The sequence below is a fragment of the Asparagus officinalis genome, chromosome 2 (genome assembly GCF_001876935.1).
Source record: "Asparagus officinalis chromosome 2, Aspof.V1, whole genome shotgun sequence".
NCBI lineage: Eukaryota > Viridiplantae > Streptophyta > Magnoliopsida > Asparagales > Asparagaceae > Asparagus > Asparagus officinalis.
This window is the reverse complement of record NC_033795.1, coordinates 1503573-1520573: the sequence shown is the minus strand read 5'-3', so window position 1 is coordinate 1520573 and position 17001 is coordinate 1503573.

Sequence of the window (17001 nt, the reverse complement as noted above, 5' to 3'; positions counted from 1 at the left end):
AGAAAGTTTATAAACTATAAAAGTTGTATAATGGGAAAGGCATCTTAATGTATGCTATGAAATTAAAGGTCAATTATAATCTATGATTTGGAGTCAGAAGGCTAATAGATTTTAGTGTGATACTCGTTTAATTAATCTTTTACGTTTTTTTTAAGTAAGTAGCTAATCTTATTACCAAAGTAGCAAAAAACGCAACATCATATCATACTCCTTTTAAAAGCACGATTCTGAAAAAAAAAAATCTATGGTCAATATTACTCTTTCACAATATTTAATATTTTATTTATATCTTAATCTATTCTAATCATAATTATATCCTATCCTAATCTTACGTGAACTACCTATACCTTAACAGTTTAAAAAATATTAATATAATATTATAAAACATCTTTGAAGATAATAACTCATTTAAAAGCACGAGTTCGAAAAATTCTTTTTATGGTCAATATTACCATTTACTATTTTAAATATTTTATTTATATCTTAATATATTCTAATTATAATTATATCATATCATAATCCTACGTGAACTACTTATACCTTAACAATTTAAAAAAAATAATATTAATATAATATTACAAAACATCTTTAAGGATACTCCCTTTAAAAGCACGAGTTCAGAAAATTCTTTTTATGGTCAATATTACCCTTCACTATTTTAAATATTTTATTTATATCTTAATCTATTCTAATCATAATTATATCCTATTCTAATCCTTCGTGAACTACCTATACCTTAACAATTTTAAAAAAGTAATATTAATATAATATTACAAAACATCTTTAAGGTATTAATTTGTTAAGATAAAGAAATTATAAGTAACTAACATACTATCATATATAAAGTATTGCAAAAAAAAATTAAAAAATTTTAAAATTGCACAAAATACCCTGAAAAGTTCAAAATTATAAAACGCATCCCCATGTCTCAAAACTTAAAACAACAAATATGAAATCAAGAAATTACAGTAGTTTACGAAGAATTTAAGATTTATAGTTAACACCTCAATGTCTTAAAAATTATAGAAACACCCTCAAAAGTTTAAATTACGAACAAGCACCCTGAAACTCTAAAATTTTAAATTTTGCAAATAACATAGACGAATTAAAGGGATTACCATGATGCACCTGGAAATTTCTGATATTTCAAAACTTAAAACAACAAATATGAAATCAAGAAATTAACAACAGCCTCCGAAAAATTTAAAATTTTTAATTAACACCCTCAATGTCTCAAAAACTTATAAAAAATATAGAAACAACCTCCGAAAAATTATAGAAACAACTTCAAAAGTTCAAATTATAAAAAACCTCCCTAAATTTTTAAAATTTTAAAATTTACAAACAAAAAAAGATAAATTCAAGAGATTACCCTCAAGCACCTAAAATTTTAAACTTGGTCAAAATTAACGTCAAAGTTATAAAAATTATAAAAAACTCATTCAAAATTTAAAAAACACAAAAAACTCTAATATTTCAAAAGTTTATAACCACTACACATCAAATCTAGAAACTATTAGTAGGCCGTTGAAATTTAAAATTTTTAAAATTAATCTATAATTTTAATAATTGTAAAAAATACCCTCAAAATTTTAGAGTTACAAAAAATATCCTGATATTTAAAAAATTACCACCGACACAAGAAACATAGAAATTACAACTACTGAACTTAAAAGTAAATTTTTTTAAGAAAACACTCCCAAAACTTTAAAAAATACAACTCACACCTTCAAAGTTCAAAACCACAAAAAATGGCTGAAATTTTTAAAACTTGGCAAAGAAAAGTGTAATTGTTTGGTATTCTTTCATTTATATATATATATATATATATAATTGGTTTTTATCTTTATCTTTATTATGATTCCTCATCACGTTTGAAATGATTGACCATAATACTCATAGGATTTTTGGCAAACCCCCAGCCTTCAACGGGTTTGATTAGCCTTTACCGACTACCGTTTGAGTCGGGCTAGCATGCGGATTATCGGAATCCGTTCCGCATGTAACGTTGTGCTAAGGGAATGAACTCCCTTAGACTTCGTGCTATGATGTCGAATACATAGACTTCGCCATTGTTACGGGAATAGGCTACCCGGCGACACGTGTTAGGTGTTGACTTTAGGATTTTTGGCTAACCCCCAGCCTTCAACGGGTTTGATTAGCCTTTACCGACTACCGTTTGAGTCGGGCTAGCATGCGGATTATCGGAATCCGTTCCGCATGTAACGTTGTGCTAAGGGAATGAACTCCCTTAGACTTCGTGCTATGATGTCGAATACATAGACTTCGCCATTGTTACGGGAATAGGCTACCCGGCGACACGTGTTAGGTGTTGACTTTAGGATTTTTGGCTAACCCCCAGCCTTCAACGGGTTTGATTAGCCTTTACCGACTACCGTTTGAGTCGGGCTAGCATGCGGATTATCGGAATCCGTTCCGCATGTAACGTTGTGCTAAGGGAATGAACTCCCTTAGACTTCGTGCTATGATGTCGAATACATAGACTTCGCCATTGTTACGGGAATAGGCTACCCGGCGACACGTGTTAGGTGTTGACTTTATCCCTACTTAGGCTTCGGGATAAAATACCCCAGAATCGGACTCTGGTGTCTTTTTGTTCGGAAAAAGACTAAACCGGCGACGCGTGTTAGGCGTCGGCATATCCTTTCTTAGGATTCGGGATGAAATTCCCCATGCGTGTAAGGCATGGATTCTGGTGTTATTAATAACAACCTGTCACAATGTCGAATATGTGAACGGGTGTTCTTTTTAAACGGTTAAGAACTAACCGGCAGCGCGTGTCAGGCGCAGACTTATCCCTGCTTAGGATTCGGGATAAACTTCCTAGGATGAATCCTAGATTGATAAATTCTTGGAAAAGGTTGGTGTGGGAAAGGAAGAATTTTATATTCTATTTCCCGGTCTTCTTTTAGGGTGAAGGCGAACCCGAATACAAGGAAGGAAGAATTTTATATTCTATTCCTTGATTCTGGAAAGGAAGAATTTTATATTCTATTTCCAGTGCAAAAGAAACTAAGAGTGGGATCTCCACTCCGAGAATCTGGAAAATCTAGATAAACTTGCCTTTTATAGGATTGGTTATCTAAACTGAAAAAAAGAGTTCTTCGTTTATCGAAGTGAAACTTCAACTTCGGTTATAGCCATGGGAAGGCTTAACCGAAGAGAAAAGAATGGAGTTCTTTCATTTATCGAAAGGGAATTTCAACTTCGGTTATAACCATGGGAAGGCTTAACCGAAGAGAAAAGAGTGGAGTTCTTTCGTTTACCGAAAGGAGGCTCCGAACTGAAAGTGGACCTCTTGTTCATGGAAAGAGTCAAGAGGGCCAGATGGACATATTTGGTGGACCCACTGTCAATTGAAATTAATCAGTGAGGGATTTTGGTGGAGAAAATAATTTACAATCTGCATCTGACGATTGTTCATCGTCAAGATTGATTACAAAGGGTACAATGTCATTTAAAACAAAACCGCCATTGTAATCGAATCCGGCTTCAGAATCAGCTTCTTCTCCGCTGTCTGTGCCCTGGGCCGATGGTTCAGTATCGGATTCGTTACCATAAAGGAGAGAATCGGTGAAATAATTCTCATACCCTTTGAATGGTTGCTTATCCGCGACCACCGTCCTAACCTCATTGTCAGTGTCGACATACTTCAAGCACTGATGGAGAGTAGAGGGAATTATAACATTACTATGGATCCAAGGTCGACCTAATAGTAATTTGTACGAAGTCTCGGCATCAATCACATAGCACGTGACTTCTGTCTTCAAATCCCCCATTTGACACTTTTCTCAAGCTCTTCGAGATGCTTCTGATGCTGTTCTTCTGTCGTCATCTCTGTTGCGAGGGCGATCCGAAGAGATGGGATCTGAATTTCCAGCGGTAGCACAGCTTCACATCCGTATACCAGCGAATACGGGGTGGCGCCTGTAGGCGTGCGTATGGTGGTGCGATAAGCCCAAAGTGCTTCACCGAGTTTATCGTCTCAGTCTCGTTTATTGGTCTTCACAAGCTTTGACAGGATCTTAATGATCGTCTTGTTAAACGCCTCAGCTAATCCATTCGCAGCGGGATAATAAGCTGTTGACGAAACATCTTGAATTTTGAACTTGTCACAAAACCTGACGAAGGCGTTGCTTATGAACTGTGGACCATTGTCATGAATGATCCATCTCGGCACGCCGTGTCTGTATATGACATGATGCTTGATGAAATTGATGACGTTGTTCGTCTTCACTTCTCTAAGTGCAATTTCTTCAGCCCACTTTGAAAAGTAATCCGTGATTGCGAAGATAAACCGATTGCCTTTGACTGAAGGGGGAAAAATAGGACCGACAATGTCCATGCCCCATGTCTCAAATGTCCAAGACGTGGTTGACGTGTGTAAATGCTTTGGTGGTTGATGCATATAATTCGCATGTATTTGACATGCATGACACTCTCTGGCATATTCGATTGCGTCACGAACCATCATTGGCCAGAAATACCCCATTCTTCTGATGCGATCATACAGTTTGGGACCAGGCTGATGCGCACCACATTCTCCTTCGTGTGCTTCCTTAAGAACTTCTTCTGCTTCTTTGTTCAAAAGGCATCGGAGTAACAAACCATCGTACCCTCTACGGTATAACGTATGAGTCTCGGTATTATAAAAGAATCTTGGTGCTCTTCGGCGGATTGATTCTCTTTCTTTTACATCCTCTGGCAAAATACCGTATTGGACGTAGTCGATGATAGGAAAGCGCCAATCTCGGGACTCAGACCCAATTTGAGTTGAATTCACCTCTTTGGCGCTCATATTTCTATCATCTTCCTGTTCAATCTCCATACTGTATATGGGTATGCAGAGTTGATGCGTCCTCACCGTGACCAAGAGTTCAGTTTCGGGAGGTTGTGCAAGTGATACTGCTAACGCTGCCAGTGCATCCGCATAAGCGTTCTGGAGGCGAGGGATGTATTCGATAAAGAATTCTTCAAAAGATTCTGCCATTCTGATGGCTTCCTGGTGGTATGGGATCAGGTCTGGATTCCTGACTTCATACTCTCCGCGAACTTGGTTGACTATCAGTTGAGAATCCCCAAAAGCTTCGAGATATTCGACCCCCAGCTCCTTGGCACAACTGAGTCCAATGAGAAGCGCATTGTACTCTACTACGTTATTGGAGCACGGACTAGTCAATGAATAAGCCCAAGGCATCACATGCTTTCCCGGGGAGATTAAGACAACCCCAACCCCAGAGGAAACAGTAGAACCTCCCGGGGTTATTACCTTATTAACTGCCCTTGAAGCACCATCGAAATATAATTGCCATACTCTTGTTGGTGTGATGTAGTATTAACCTCGTGGGTTTCATCCGGCAAGTCATCGTATACTTCTGCCGTATCTGTGGTTGGGTTTACTGCCAGAAGATCACAAATCGCTTGTCCTTTGATCGACTTCTGTTGTTTGAAGTGCAAATCATATTGGGACAAGAGAAGGGCCCACATCGCTAACCGCCAATTCATAGAGACCGGTTGCATCATAAATACCCGTACTGGATTCACGTTGGAAATGACGTAAATCGTCTGTCCCACCAAGTAATGCCGCATCTTTTGCATTGCGAATACCAATGTGAGGCATTCTTTCTCAATCATTGGATATCGAGACTCCGAGATTCCGCACCTACCAAGGTCCGACTTAGGTAATAAACTGCCTGTTCGTGACCGTTATCGTCGTCTTGTGCTAGTAAAGCACTTATCGAATGGTTCATCGCCTTGATGTAAATCAAGAACGGTTTACCTGATTTTGGTGCAACGAGAACAGGAGGGTTCGCCAGATATGTTTTGATATCTTCGAACGCTTTTTGGCAGGCATCATCCCAGATAAATGATACCCCTTTCTTGTTTAGCTTAGAGAACGGTTGGCACTTCCCAGAGAGATTTGAGATGAATCGCCGGATGTAAGCTAAACGCCCTTGCAATCCTCTGAGCTCTCTTAGATTTCTAGGAGGTTGCAGTTCATGTATCGCTTTCACCTTATCGGGATCGATATGTATACCTTTAGTGGTGACGACGAACCCAAGGAATTTTCCGCTGGACATTCTAAGGAATGATTTAGTGGGGTTCATCTTCAATTGATGACTCCTCATAAGATCGAACATCATCTTCAAATCCTTGATGTGATCTTCTTTGTTACGGCTTTTCACAACCAAATCATCAACGTAGCATTCGACTGTCTTCCTGAGATGTTCTTGGAAAATCTTAGTCATTGCTCGCTGGTATGTGGCGCCTGCATTCTTCAGACCGAATGGCATCACCGTGTAGCAAAAGACACCGAGAGGCGTTCTGAACGCTGTATGCTTCTCATCATCTGGGTGCATCTTGATTTGGTTATACCCTGAGAAACCATCCATAAAAGACATTCTCTCAAATCCGCATGTATTGTCGATAATGACATCTGTGATTGGGAGAGGAAAGTCATCTTTCGGACATGCCGTGTTCAGGTCCCTGAAGTCGATACAGATCCTGATTTTACCGTTCTTCTTCATGACTGGAACGATATTGGCTAACCAATCTGGATGTTGCTCCTCTCGGATAAATCCTGATTCGATCAGTTTCTTAACCTCTGCCTCAATAGCTTCCATGATCTGCGGACGAAACCGTCTTTGCTGTTGCTTGACAGGTTTGGCATCCGGCTTGATATCAAGGCGATGCATTGCTACATTGGGGTCGAGCCCTGGCATGTCTTCATAGTTCCACGCGAAGACGTCGATATATTCCCTGATGAGAGCAATCAATTCCTCCTTCTCATCTGGGGGAAGACTGTCGCTGATGAATATAGGCTTTAGGTTGGCCTCATCACCCATGTTAATCTGGACTATTTTATCTTCAGTGGGTGGTTCTCTTTGCTCGAACCTATCGCCATACTGCATATTCAGATGGTGAACCCACGGGTCTTCCCATGTTGGCATTTGATCGTCGTCTTCCATTGTGGACGGATCAGCTGTAGTCATGTTCGCCATTAGGGTTTTGAAAACTTCTCCCAGACTTGTATCGGAGTCCCACTCTGAAGCATCGGGAGAGTATCCCTTCTTGGCTTTGTTAGCAATTTGATCGATAATTTGCCAACCACATTCGTCATCTGATGAAACATAACCTAAGCCTCGCCCATATTTATAATAATCCTCAGGTTTACCTTTTGGTACATATACTGCTTTGGCTGGATTACGAGGACCTCGATCGAAGTATAAACCTTCTCCGAGTGTGAAATCGTAGCCCTGCTTTTCCATGAGCTTGCGCGCTTCTGGACTATACTTGGATAGATGTCGACCAGGTTTGTCATCATCTTCGTCTTCACTTAGGAAATGATCTGGTAACGGAGAGCTTTTTCCTTTACCGTAAATCACTTCTTTAGCACCTCTTACTTTGTTCGGGATGACCATGGTTGTTCCGAAAGAATGCTGGAGGTGTTCCTTCGTTACATAGGATGATCGGATCGGCATATACAACTCAGGATTGTCGTACAGCTCTTTTATCACATCATCAAGAGACAAGGAGTACTCTAAATCATCTTTTATTGCAATATCGGCAAGTTGCCAGTTACAACCTCCATCTGACGATTGTTCATCGTCAAGATTGATTACAAAGGGTACAATGTCATTTAAAACAAAACCGCCATTGTAATCGAATCCGGCTTCAGAATCAGCTTCTTCTCCGCTGTCTGTGCCCTGGGCCGATGGTTCAGTATCGGATTCGTTACCATAAAGGAGAGAATCGGTGAAATAATTCTCATACCCCTTGAATGGTTGCTTATCCGCGACCACCGTCCTAACCTCATTGTCAGTGTCGACATACTTCAAACACTGATGGAGAGTAGAGGGAATTATCACATTACTATGGATCCAAGGCCGACCCAATAGTAAGTTGTACGAAGTCTCCGCATCGATCACATAACACGTGACTTCTGTCTTCAGATCTCCCATCTGGCACTTCACCCGGATCTTACCCAAGGGTCTTGACCCACTAGTGTTGAATCCATAAATAACAGTGCCTGTGGACGCCAACTTGCTTACTGGAATGCTGAGGAAATGCATCAATCGAAGCGGCATAATACTCACAGCAGAACCCGGATCCACTTGGATTCGGTTGACTTGGCTGGAGCCAATGTATCCGACGAAATATAACGGCCGATCGTGGTTCGAATTCTTCGTCTGCATATCTTCTTTGGTGAAAGTAATGCAGGGAAGGTTCTTAGTCGCTATGTTGCACTGTTGACTCAGCGGTTCTGGCTGTTCATGCACCGGCTTGACTTGAGTCAGAAATACCTCTGCATTGGCCAAAGCTTCTTGTAGGGCCTCCCTGGTTTCTTTGGATAATCGCAGCAACTCATACAGCGTTATCCGTGCAGGAATGTTGGCTAATTGCGCCATAATGTCGAAGCTATGCGGAGTCTTCGAGCTTTCCGGTTTGTCTCTTCCAATTGGACGACTGAAACGAGACTGCTTCGGATTCTGTACCTCTTGGGGATTCTTCTCTTTTGGTTTATTCACCGGTTGTCGTAGAGCTTCTTTACCCGGTGTGGGACTCGTAATCACCCCCATCTCTGTGAGAGTTTTGGCTGGTCCCCGTTTATTCACCCCCTGCTCACTAGGTGGTGGATAGTTGTAGTGATACTCATTTCCGCTTCGGGTTACAAAAACTTCTTGTTCTTCTTCAGCGAGCGGAAAAGCTATTATTCTTTCGTCATCTTCTCCTGGGATAGCAGAGACTCCGCAACAAGACTTTCCTTTCCTTTTGGACTTCTTCTTGGATGACGACCCAGCCCATTGTTCATCTTCAATCAGGTCGGGGTGAACCCAGAGGATTTTGCCGTTCGGAGCTGTATGTGGCACAAGTCCTTTTTGGCGCTGTCCATGCGGGTCGTCGTTTACTGTCTTCATTCCCACCTTGGTGATGCATTTTGGTTTGTTCATCTTCAATCAGGTCGGGGTGAACCCAGAGGATTTTGCCGTTCGGAGCTGTATGTGGCACAAGTCCTTTTTGGCGCTGTCCATGCGGGTCGTCGTTTACTGTCTTCATTCCCACCTTGGTGATGCATTTTGGTTCAAACCACGCTGTGGGCACTGATCCAAAGCTGATTGAAACCGCGTTTGCTCCAACATTCTTGGACGGCTTCGGGTGGTACGCGCAGTACTTTGGATCCGTCACTTTGCTGGCCCCTTCTTGATCCACGATCGCCGGCAACTGGATCTTGTTGTTCTCCAACAGGTATTTGAAGATGCCGGGAACTTCATCATCCTTGAAGGAGTACACTTTAGGAAACCTCGGCTCCGCAGATTTCTGCTTCTGAGGCCGTTGTTGCCATTGCCCTCGAGATTGTTGTGGTGCTTGTTGCTGTGGCTGTTGCTGAGGTTGCAATTGGAAAGTTTGATTAGCATCAACTGCATTAGCATGTGCCTTACCTTTCCCCCGTGGGACAAAATTCTGCTTTGGAGCATTCGTCGCCTGTTGGCCTTTCTCCGCCTTCTTCCTTCTTAGGAATCGCTCGGCTTGCTCTCCTCGGACCTTCAAATCCTTCCATGTTTTGGACGGTGCTGTCCCCATTGCTTCCAACACGTCCAGCGCGAGGTTGTTGTGGCAAGTCTGGAGGATGAATTCCTCGGTGATCGGGTCCCGACAGTTCATCGCCTTGTTCCGGAACCTTTTGATGAAGGTGTCGACTAACTCCCCGTCCTTCTGCTTCTCATCGAGCAACGATCCGATAGATATCTCGGTGTCGTCGTCGAAGAAGTTGGCCAGGAACTTGGTCTCCATGTCATCCCAGCTGTTCACGCTGCCTGGCTTGAGGCGGCGATACCAATCGAAGGCGGCTCCGCGAAGAGTGCCGATGAATGACCGCACCATCAGAGGCTCATTACCAGAGATAACTCCCAAGTGTGATTTGAAGTAAATCAAATGCTGGGTAGGTGAACCCATCCCATTAAACGGCGCGAAGTTAATTAGATTAAACTTCGCCGGATATGGGATCGATTCCCATTCTCTTGGGTATGGGCAAGGAATGCCTGTTTTCTTCGTCTCTTGAGCGGAAATCAATGTATTGATTTTGCTCTCGAGGTTTTTAATTTTTAGGCTTTCACCTGTATCTTCAATAGCATTCCCGTTACCACCCCCTGCATTGACGGGAGGATCATTGATATTATGAGCATTCGTATCCTCATCTTCCAGATTAACCGGGTTACGACGATTCTGCTCGCCTTGTTGGTTCGCCAATGCTTGGATTTGTTGGTCATGCATTTCTCTCATGTTTTGCATGGCCATCTGCATTTCGAACCTGAAGGTTTCCTGCTGCTTAGCTAAGGCGTCTTCAAGCATCTTGGCGATTTGTTCCGCACTTATCATAAGTGCCTCGCGGGGTTGTCCCTCGCTGGATACCGTATTATCTGATGCAACCGCGGAGCCGGCATCAGATTCTTCATCTTCTGAAGGGCGTCTTGTCCGAACCCTACCATAGGTTGCTCGCTCGATGGTTCCGGACTGCAGACGGGTTCTAGGCCGGGAGGCTCTCAGAATCGACTCGAAATCATCCCGTGCCGATGTCCCCTTGCTGGTCTTGTTGGTGGTGACCCTCGGAAATTCTTCGTCTTCAATCATCCTTCTTCTTCGTTGAAAACGCCTAGGCCTGGGTTTTGGCATCTCCGCACTGAGTCTTTCAAAAACTGAAACTCTTTCGGGGACCGCCTTGATGCAGTTGCATTCAGACAATACCGCCCGAATGAGTTTGGAACAGGGGCATTGAATTTCCTGTTCTCGGGGACTCCTCTTCCTGGTTCTATTCGTACCCCCAGCACGATAGTACAACTCGTCATTTTGACAGTCGGAGTAACCTATCGTGTGCGGGCACGACTTCTCAGGTATAACACTATCACTATCAGATGATAATGTTTCCATCTGAGGTTGGATCGCCTTCTTTGGGCTTTCAAAAGTTACACGCCTCGAAACGTGCCTTTGTGGGCGCGAGTCTTCAGTGTGCTCTTGGACTTCGATGCGCAAATTGGTGTGCATAGTTGTTTTGAGCTCTTTGTCATACTGGAGGTGATGGCGACCCCCAACGTGTTGAGTCGTTCTGGGCTTCTTCATTGGGCCCAAACGCTCGTGAACTGGAACTTTGCCTCTCTCGTCGGGAACTGGACCGAGGCGCTCCAAAACTGGCTTCCTCCTTCGGGATGATTCTGCATGATCTCCCGGAGTAGCCATAGGAATTAACGGCGACTTTGGTTGATTCGCTGGAGTTTGACCTTGCTTAGAAGGCTGTGATGGTTGCTTTTTGGTCTGAGTCGCCACTTCAGACTTCGGCTTCCAGACTTGGCAGGTTGGTGGTGGTTTCTTCGTCACCTCCTTTTGCAGTCTTCTACGGGCTTCCTGGACTTTAGCCCGTGCCTGTGCTGACATCGCGCGGCGCTTGCGGATACGCTCCTCAAGCGTCGAACAGTTTCGTTTGACGCGGACCCATTCGTTCTTTGGCAGCTTGGAGGAGTCGCCATTCATTGGTGGTTGAGGCTGTTTGCCTCTTCTGTTCTTCAGATCCGCGTTGTAGCAGAATCCGTTTGTAGACTCCATCGCCTTGGCGAGTTGCTGCGTAAGGCGTTGACGACGCCTCTGGCGGGCTCTCTTTGAGAGAGTCACAACGCCTTCAACAGTGGAGGCGTTGGCGGGAGTTGGGTTGACCTGGTTGGAGGTCGGCAGAACTTCACCCGACGCGACTTTGGCGTCAGCTGGGGTGAGAGCTTCGTTGGCTTTCCGAGCTTCTTCGAACCAACGAACTTTTCTCCTGGAGGAGAACTTCTTGGACTTGCGGGGGGAGGTAGATCCGGACGAGGACACGTACTCCTCGAACTTGGCTTGGTCGAACTCATACTCGACCTCCTCCACGACCGGGATTGAGATCCGCGGCTGCGACGTGACGATCTCGGCAGCGAGACCGTTGGCTCCCACTGTGGTCGCCAGATTGTTCGCGTGGAAAACTGTTTTCTTTTTCATTGAGATAATTGTCATCTTGGATTACAAAGATCCGGTCTTTTATAGATCCGGTTACAACTAAATCAAAGAAAATAAAGAAAAATTACAACTTTCTCCTTGTGAACAAATCGCAGGCTCCTGTTTTACGGTCGCTCACTTTCGTGGGTTCTTTGCCAACGCCAGGGTTAATCCGTGGACCACCGCGCGATCTAGATCCGGTCGGATCTACACGATTTGACGGGTATTATTCCACGAAGGGAATAATAGCCGGGAGGGATTAGTTCACTAAGGAAATAATCGCTCGGATCTCGGGATCTAAGACCAAGCTTAGATCCGGAGTGTGATCTCGTGTAGATCTCAGATCTGTTCTTCCCCTCTCTCGAACTCCTGCCTTTTGTGACGTGGATGCTCGCCGAGGATCAGATCTGGATGTCCAAGTCTTCAAGTCTTCAAAACTCTAAGCTCGATCTTCAATCCGGCAGAGTTTCGGCTCTCAAAAGTCCAACCTTTGAAAATGAACAAAAGGGGGCCTATTTATAGGCTACCCTCACTGTGCCTTGGGCACAGTGCAGCCGGCCACCTCAAGGTGGCTCGGCCACCGAGCCACCTCAGGGTGGCTCGGCTTTGGCCGAGCCACCTTGAGGCGGCTCGGTTTTGGCCGAGCCCCTCTGGGTTTGCCGTTTTTCCGTCGTTTTGCGCTGTATCCGTTTCTCAGTTCTGTCCGTGATTCGGTTGACTTAGATTCTGATTCATTGATCTGATTTGGCAGTAAGTCGGATTCCTGATTTGGCAGTAAATCCACTTCTGAGTTTGAGTCTGAAACCGATCTTGATTTGGTCGTGATTCATCCGAGTCCGCTCTTGTTTGAATGACTCGTTGATTCCCCGAACTGTTGGTTTGATTCCACGCTTGAATGGATGTATCCCGTTGCTTGCGTGCGGTTTGTCAACCTCGTCGCCTCGTTGGTTCGTCGGTTTGTGCCGAGCTATGCTGAGGGACCTATAAGCAATTTTATATGCTTACAGTATCTTCATAACTTTCGAATGTATTATTAAGTTAACTATGAATGGAATCATATTTTCTTTATTTATATATTTCATGCGTATATTTCCCCTTGCATGATTGATTCTTTTGAGATTTCTGGCAAATCCCCAACCTTCAACGGGTTTGATTTGCCTTTACTGATTACCGTTTGAATCGGACTAGCCATACTATTCCCCTCAGTATAATGAGTTGTCGAGAGGTTTCTCTTAGGATTTTTAGCAAACCCTCAGCTATCAACGGGTTTGATTTGCCTTTACCGATTACCGTTTGAATCGGGCTAGCTGTACTATTCCCCTTAGTACGATGAGTTGTCGAAGAGATTTCTCTTAGGCTTAATGCTAAGATTTCTCTTCTAACCCGGGCCGCTCGAGGCTTGGGTATGGGTTAACTGTCAGGCCGTGGTCTGGTTGGGTCATGTGGGTGAGTCAGCCTTATCTGGGGTGATTTGAAAGCTCGACGCTTCGGATGAGTTCGATCAATTGGGCGAGTGGAGAATTTGCACGTGGGATTTGCACGCGCAGGCGAATTAGAGCGAATGGACGCTCAACGTATCTCAGGAAAAATTCGAAATGAGTCTAAGGTTCACAGGCAAACTTCATCCTTGCGGGTGAAATTTGAAATAGTGATGACGAGTTGTACATCCGCAGGCGAAATTTGTCCCTACGGGCAAAATTTGAAATGGTGATGACGACTTGCACGTCCGTAGGCAAAATTTGTCCCTACGGGTGAGATTCAAAACCTGTGCGCCACGTGTCTTGCGGGCGGGGCTTCGTACTTTCCAGCTAAGGCCGCGTGGGCTTGTCAGACCACATCAAATGCGATTCGACAAGGTGACGTCGTTTCCGTGCGCCTCGTGCGAGGCTGAATCGTGGCCGTCGTTTTGATCCTGATCGTTAGATTCGGTTGCGAATGCTCGCTCGGTTCGAGTCTTGAATTCGACTCGCCCGACCCATTCCTCATTTTGATGGTTTCTCTGTAACCGTTGAAGATCGAACTGCTGAGAGCGATCCGGACCGTCGATTTCGATCGTGGCCACGTCGTTCAACCGCAGACGTCTCACCTTTAAATAGACTTCATCTTCTTCTTTTGGAGACTACTGTGTTCAAGAATATCTGTCCGCTCAAACCTTTCAAAGAGAAAAGCTCAGGTTTCTTTCTCGATTCTTCGATATGGCGCCAAAGTCTAAGAGGTGCGCTTTGAAGAGAAAGGGCCTAGGCGGTCCTTCTAGTGACGCCGCCGCTGGTAAGGTTGCCGACGTTTCTAGAGCACCTTCGAGTAAGTCCAACGACTTCGCGTTGATGAATGATGCTGAATTGAGAAGACGAGCACTGTTTGTCTTTCTTCTTTTGTGGATTTTGCTATTTTTGGCAATTTCCCTGATTTGGGTGAATTTCCCCCTTTTCAGGCGGATTCGGCCTTTGTTAGGCAAATCCAGTCCCTGTCAGTCAGTCTTGTCTTTTATCAGGCGGATTCAATTATCCTTAGGCAAATCTAGCCTAACAGGTGGGTTTGTCCTTTGTCGGGTGGGTTCTGCCTTTGTTAGGCGAACTCGGTATTGGCCAGGAGGACTTAGTCTCGCCAGGCGGGATCCGTTTGCTGAGATTCGCCTGCTTGGAGGACTTAGAAGTTTTCTGATTCCAAATGTGAATTCAATTCTAACCCTATGGCCTTGTATTGCAGCCACGTTTTCTGATGAGGCCCTCCCGAAGGGTGTTGTCATTGGCCTTGTCGGCGGCTCGGGTCATACGGCGCCCTCCCGATTCCCTCTTCCTGATCCAGTGCCCATGTTTGTTGCTGACAAGATGGAGGAGTTGGTCAAGAGAGTGACTGATGGGCATCATCTTATGTTGCGTGAGTTGATTACTGATGCAGCACTGAGAGACATGGCTAGGACGGAGCTGAAAAAGCCCCAGTTCATGTTCGGTGATGCCGTGACTGACCCTTCGGCTCTATTGCTGAGAGAGGGTAAATGGCTTCGTGTCGTGGATGGAGTCCATTACTATCTTCCCAGTATGCCGAAGGGGTTCTCGATCATTGAGTTGCGGTCGCTTGCGGTCCCGAGACCAATGAACTGGGATCTCTGACCCCTACTCAAGATGGGATAGTTTGTGGGGTCTTCACAGGGTCGTCCGTTGGGTATAGGGTCGACAGCTCTTGTAAGCGTGTGGTTTCCTTGCGTCCCGACTTGCTAAACAATGAATGGCCTGTGGGGGAAACGACTGTAGTGGTGGAGACTTTTCGTCACCGTTTCTTCCGGGCTGGGGGGCAATTCCCCCCGAAGGACTTCAGAGCTCTGGGATGGATTCATTCTGCGCCTGACAGTAGCACTTGGTGGTATAAGATCACCGAGTACGTCTTGACAGAGAATTCTAACCTCGCGGGCTCAGAGCTGTTCGTGGCTATCCGAGCCACCCAGCATGGCCTGAAGATCAACGCTCCTTAGTTCCACAATATCTTGGAACTTTACTGTCTGGACATCGGTACGTTCTTCACTCCTAATGGTGAGCTTGGCATAACCCTCCACGAGATGTATGATGTGTTGGGGCTGCCTTTGGGGAGCTTCCCCTATAAGGAGTACGTACCGCGTCAGGACGAGATCGACTATCTTTCGAGTCGGTGCCCCCTGATGGTTGAGACCTTATGGCAGTTGCTCGGCCACTACCACATATATCTTGACACCTTGGACACAGTGGACCATAAGGGCAAGAAGAAGAGGGCTCTTGGGATTAGTCACAAGAACTGGGCTGACTACCTGTTCCCGGGGAATGATGTTAAGGGGAGGCCTACTCTACCACTGGGCGAGTGTGACCAGGCCGAGGTGGAGAGACGGATGGCCAAAGGGGAATCCGCCGTAACCCTTGAGCATGATGAGGGTGGGTTCCCATTCGGGACGACCTTCCAATCGTTCTACCACCAGGCCAAGTCTCCCATATCCGCAAAGGCTCTGCTCGCGGGTTACCTCATGCTGTGGTTGAAGAGGTGTGTGGTTCCCACCTACTCCTTTGAGGCGCTCCCGATGGAGGTGGTTTACCTTGCGGTACGCTTGGCCTATGGGAGGCCGTACGCGTTGGTGTCAACAACGATAGCCTGTATCCAAAGGGGGCTTCACACATTGACAAACCAGTTTTGCCATGTGTCGTATGTTGACGAGGAAGAAGGCGAAGTCGCTAGGACTCCTAATCCGAGAGTGGGGCTGTCGTACACTTACTTGATGGCATGGTTCGTATACCACTGCGAATGTTTGATGAGTGCCCCAGCGGCTCTACAAGAAGAGGGATCTGTCCTGTTCATCCAACGTCTGGAAAGATGCTTTTGGAAGTGTAAAGATGTGTTGACATGAGGAAGACGTTGTCTTATTTTGGTCATTATAACTTCCAACGATTCTTTCCTTACTTCACTAGGGGTAGCTATGGCGAGTCGCTTCGGGACGTGTAGACGGTGGGCCATAACACCGTTCTCTCCTGTGGCGCCTTCCGATGGTTAGTTAACATCCGGCCGGGGTATCACGTCTTGCGAACGGGCTCCGTGTGTTACCTCGAGCCCTATTTCCCTTGTAGGTTTGCCCGTCAGTTCGAGTATGACCAGCTCTATGTTGGGAATATCAACCCTTATTTTTATTACGAAGGAGGGTTGGTTGATGGTGCGCGAGGGTGGTTCTAGACCCACGCGGGTTGCACTAATGCGCACTTTGAATTGCTAGCTAAGGATCGCGACCTTCGCCATTCGCTCCTCTATTGTCGGTGGTATCGAGGTGCCAGCGTGAACCCTGAGGGCTTTTGGCTTCAAAGTTCTTAGCTGGCAGAGCACAAGCACCGCTCAGGGGCAGCTCCCTGCCCCTCAAGGTGAAAGGGTTGCTAAACTGTGGAGGAATGGTTTGAGGAGGTCCCTGATGAGGAGGCCGAGGATCTTCACGCCGGCTTGGGAGACTTCGGGGAATTCGCG